At 46.3% G+C, this 5,524-nt stretch overlaps 1 pseudogene; it reads right to left on the bottom strand.

Annotated features, from left to right (window-relative positions):
* Nucleotides 1-4,371: 4,371 nt before the first annotated feature.
* LOC112473789 lies at nucleotides 4,372-4,490 on the bottom strand (annotated as a pseudogene).
* Between the last annotated feature and the right edge of the window lie 1,034 nt (nucleotides 4,491-5,524).

Below are 5,524 nucleotides of genomic sequence, written 5' to 3'. Positions count from 1 at the left end.
TAGCAGGGTCAGAAATCACAATTTTTCAGATGTGCAAAGAAAACAGGGCTTCTTTATTTTTCTACTTAATTCCTCTGCTCTTCCTCTAGCGGTGCCATCTGCTGGGTTCTAAGAAGTGGCGGGGGCAGGGGCAGGAAGGGAGAGTTCATTCTGGTCACTTTAATCTAATGCAATAATTTAGACAGTTCTCAAGAACTTCGGCTAAAATGTTTGGCCAATCGGATTTCCTACTGCTCCCGTCCTAAACTCCACTTGAGATTGTGGCTAGTGTGTGGGGGGTGGGCCATAGGATTTCGGGGTCCTCTTGTCAGCCAGGAAGAAGGGGTCCTCTGGCTGCAAATGGTTGGCCTGGCTGCTCCGTGGGATGGCGGCTGCTGGGAGCAATGATAATGGGTGAGCAGGGCACGTAGGGATCGTATAGGGTCTTGTGGGCCATTCTGAGGACTTCAGCTGTCATCCCAGGTGAGGCAGAGGAGGCATTCGAGGCTTTCAATGCAGTGCTGAGAGGCAGAAGCTTGGTCGAAGTGGCTTCAAGAGAAAACGGGAAGAGAGGAATTGGAGACCGAGAATCGATACTTTTAGTGTCTTACTGAAAAGAGGAAGGAAATGGAATGAGGAACCAAGAGGCTGTTTTTCTAATGAGATATGATGGGAGTGCCCCAACTGAGAGGGAAGCGAGAGTGGCAGGGAGCTGCCGGGGTTGCGGGGGGCGGGGGAGCGGGCGCAGCTAGTGCAGAAGTGTGGGGCCAGACTCCACATTTGCAAGTTTTCCTTCGGCTTCCTTCAGGTGCCGGCCAGGTGTTATAATTCACCGGGTCTGAGGTTTTCCCAGTGGACACCATGGAGTGAGAGAGAGGGAGGGAGCGGAGATGCACGAGACAGGGGTCGCCGCGATGGACCACGGAATCCTGGCAGGGGAGGAGAGGGAGGGAGCCTGTGCGGGAGGGGACGGGCCGTTAAAAGGTGGAAAGACCAGTTCATGCCTTGAGGATCTCGGTGGGTTTGATGGGTGTTGGCGTGAGGGCACCTGCGGCGGTGAGTTGGGAAGACAAGAGGTGATGGTCTGGAGGTGGCAGGCTTGAAACCGAGGTTGTGGAAGGGGTACAGTCTGGGCAATGGCAAGGTCTGAAGCATCGTGGTCTGACTCTGATAGAGATGTTATTGGAGGTGCAAATGTGAGCCATGTACGTAGTTCGACATTGTCTAGTAGCCATGTTAAACATATATATAAAAAAAAACCCAGACAAAATTAAATAATATATTTTATTTGATCCAGTACATCCCAAATAGAATCATTTCAGTATGTATTTAAATTTTAAGAATGATTAATGCAGATAACAGGGAAAAAAACTTCTTCATATGAGTCCAGGCAATTATCTTTTGGATATGACCCTAAAAATACAAGCCACAAAAGCCCAAACAGATAAATGGGACTGCATCAAACTGCATAGCAGAGGAGACCACCAACAGAGGGAAGAGACCACCCACGGAGTGGGAGAAAATATTTTCGAACTATGCATATGATAAGGGGTTAATATTCAAAATACACATGTAAGGAACTCAGACGACCCAATTAAACGATGGACACGAGACCTGAACAGACGTTTCTCAATAGAAGACATTGAAGGCCAACATACAAATGGGTAAGAAAACGCTTGGCATCACTAATCATCAGGGAAATGCAAGTCAAAGCCACAGTGAGACATCACCTGACGCTTGTTAGAAAGGCTGTCACCAGGAAGTCGAAGATGAGTGTTGGGAAGGATGCGGAGAAGAGGGACCCCTCGTGCCCTGTTGGCGGGAATGTAAATTGGTGCAGCCTCTGTGGAAAACGGAGAGGAGGTTGCTCAAAAAATTAAAACTAGAACTACCTTATGACGCAGCAATCCGCTTCTAGGTATATAAATCCAAAGTTAATGAAATCGGGAGCTCGAAGAGATATCTACTTTTCACATCCACTGCAGCATTATTCACAATAGCCAGATACGGAATCAACTGAGTCCGCCGAGGGACGAATGGATAAAGAAAATGGATAAAGAAAATGGATAAAGAATATCAATATATCAATATATCTATATTTTCCACCCTGCTTCAGCCACCCCTTCCCATGGTCATTCTCTAGACATGCCCTGGCCAGTATGGTGGCCACAAGCCGCTCGAAATATCGCCGGTCCGAGACGACACGTGCTGTTAGCGTGAAATGCACACCAGGTTTCAAAGACTCAGTGTGGGAAAAATGTAAATCGTTCATAATTTTTGAGGCCTCAATTAGTCTAATGTTTTTAATTTTTTTTCAGCCTTATTAAGGTATAATCGACAAATAGAAATTGTATATATTTACAGTATGCAACGTGATGTTTTGATATACTTATACATTGCGAAATGATTACTACAATCAAGCTAATTAACACATCCGTCACTTCACATGGCTTTAGGGGTTTTTCGGGTGTGATGAGAACATTTAAAATCTACTCTCTTAGCGACTTTCAAGTACACCGTGTAGCATCACGAACTGCCGTCACCACGTGTACGTCAGACCGCAGAGACTTATTCCTCCTGCATAAGAAAAACTTTGAGCCCTTCGACCAACGTCTCTCCATGTGCCCAGCACCCTGCCCCTGGAAGTGAGCAAGGTAGTCGTGGGGTTCACGTTATTTGTTTCCATATTCTCAAGGATTATGGTGTTTTGTTGCCTAAAATCTGGCGAGTTGAGAACTCTTATTTCGTATACTTAGTCCGGTTTATTTTGTTTGTTTTTTTCTTTTTTGGGCTGGAGGATAAATCCCGTCTCTATTACTCTGTCTTGTTTGGAAATGAAACTTTCCATCTTCTTTTAAAATTGAAAATACTCTTCCAATTATAAAATTAGTTCACACTTATTGTAAAAAAAAAAAAAGTAACAAAAATATAATGAAGAAAATAAAATCGCCCCTAATATCATCACTTACCCATAACCATTATTAGTATTTTGGTCTGAAGTCTGTCATTTTTGATTCCTGGCGCATATGTGCATATGTAGCAGGGTCACGGGTGGTCTCCAAGAGCAGACAGCATGGGGGGGCGGTGGGGGAGGGAGGCACAGTGGTCTCATAAGAATGATGGAGAATGCTAAGCCCTTGTAAACTCTGTCATGGAGTATGCGAAATGGGTTGCCTATTTAAATGACTCTTAATGTGGATTTTTCTATATCTTTGTTATGAGTCACCCAGAGCCCTCCTTCAGGAAGCGCCTGTCACCCTGGCTGCTGTCAGCACCTTCAGAAATTGCTCAGGTGCAAAAAGCCACCTCGCCCAGGTCATGACCCTTCCCAAGCAGCTTCATCCAGTGCCACATGGATGTGGGAGGTCTAAAGGTCAGCCAGCTCCACCCAACTGCGGACAATTACTGAGGGGCCATCCCAGCTCAGGCGTTCCCTGTGGGAGCTGTCACTTGGTCTGTGTCACAGTTTTCCTTCTCCTCTGTCCGGTGCCTCCTTTCTCTCCCTTCCACGGGTATTGACCCCAAGGCCAGTCCCTAGGACACGTCCCGTTGACCACTGACTTCAACTCGGACTGCTTCCTGCAGAACCCAGCTTGCCGTGCTCACCGCTGGAGACGATGCCCCTGAGTCTTCGCCAGCCCGATGGGTGGGAAGATGCTCTGTGTGCATTCCCCTCTCTTTGATGAGGGGCGGGGCTGAACGTTTTTACAGGCATTGCCTGAATCGCTTACTTTGTGGATCGTCTTTTTGAATTCCTTCTTTCGCCTGTCTTTCTATCGAGGTGTTTGTCTTTTTCTTATCGATAAGAATGCATATGTGTGCCTGTGTGTGTATTGCCGTCATAAAGATATTACTCTCTGCTTTTCGTATATGCTTTGTGAAATGCTCTCCTGTTCCCCAGTCTGGCGCGTGCCTCTTCCGTGGGTGAGAGCAGACGGGGCGCCCTGCCTGCCGCCTCCTGGCTGTGCCACCTCGGGCGTGTTCCTTCACTATCGGAGCCTTTGCGTTTCCTCTATAATTGGGGGTGCTGTTAACACTTGGTAGGCTTGTTATGGAGACTGAGTGAGTTCAGAACGTGCTTATAACAGTGCCTGGAATACAGCGAATATGAGATAATTATTCGCTTTCTTTGTTAGTATCTATATTATTTCTCTCGTTGGCCACACAGAGATTACATTCTATGTAGTCAAAGTGTCTTTTGTGGGTTTTGCCTTTGGAGTTATACGCAGGAAGTACGTCTTTATTTCAAGATTATGTAAACATTTACCACCATTTTCTTTTTAGTACTTTTATAGTTTCATTAAAAATATATATATATTTGGAAAATAATTTAAAAATGTATGTATATCTTACAGCCATCCAGAATTGGGAATGTATTTTTTTTTTTTTTAATGCTTATAGCACCTGGTCTTCCTAGGTGGTCTCCCATCCAAGTACTAGCCAGGCCTAACCCTGCTTAGCTTCCGAGATCAGACGAGGTTGGGCACGTTCAGGGTGGCATGGCCAGAGACGGGAATGCATTTCGATGTGAGGTTCGAGGTGTATGGTAGACACATATTTCCTGAGTGCCCAGCTTTCCTTTAAGGGACTGTGTTAGTCTGCAGAGAAATCGAGTCAATAGGATATTTGTATATAAAAGGAGATTTACTGTAAGAATCAGTTCTCACAATTCTGGAGGTGCAGAAACCCCACGATCTGCCATCTGCGAGCTGGCAGATTGTGAGGTTTCCGCACCTCCAGAGCGGCTGGTGCAAATCTGTTCGGGTCTGAAGTCCTGAGAGCCAGAGGGGCTGAGGGTGTCTGTCACAGTCTGAGGGCACATTCAGAAATAATGTTTAATCTGGACTCCCCACAGCCAGTCAAGTTGACACATAAAATTAACCATCACAAGTCTACCCTTTGTCAACTTGGCACCCATACGAATCTCTTAAAACCATACTTTATCTCCAAATAAAGAAGAACAAGGTCACGTAATTCTGCCTAACACAGCACACCATCTTGTGTGCGATGTAAAACGCACTAACTTCCTCTCCAGAAGAGAAGTCAAGTCCTCGAGTGACGTTTACTCTTCTCCCTGGTATCCTGTAACTTAAATGCTAAAGACTATGCTGTAAAATTAACGATACTGTGAAACAGACTCAATACATCTTATGTTGCGTGATGAGGGCGTAAGAGGAAAGAAAACACGTGCATTCAGAGCAAAGAGGGGATAATATCAGTTATAGTCCCCGTGTTCGTTTGCAAGTGGTCACATGACCGTAGTGATGGTTACAACTGCCTTCCTCCGCTCCCATTCCGTATTCCCCGTGCCTTTGGCGGGCACCTTAGCTGGCCGCGGTTCTTTATCTGGTGGGGCGACGTAACCCATTATTCCTGCCGGGTCTGTGCCCTTACGAGCTCTGCCTGGATTGGACTGTCAGTTTCCCCTGAGGCTGAGCACAGGGCGTGGCTATACTACAAGCTACCGAAGGAGTTCCCTGGATTCTAGATGCTTCCCCGCCTCCACCATGCAGCAGTGGCCTGATTTCACCTCGAGTCGGGACCG

Source organism: Pteropus alecto, unplaced genomic scaffold (genome assembly GCF_000325575.1).
Source record: "Pteropus alecto unplaced genomic scaffold, ASM32557v1 scaffold8, whole genome shotgun sequence".
Lineage (NCBI taxonomy): Eukaryota > Metazoa > Chordata > Mammalia > Chiroptera > Pteropodidae > Pteropus > Pteropus alecto.
The sequence above is the reverse complement of the archived record's forward strand: the minus strand, read 5'-3'. Positions and strand labels throughout refer to the sequence as shown.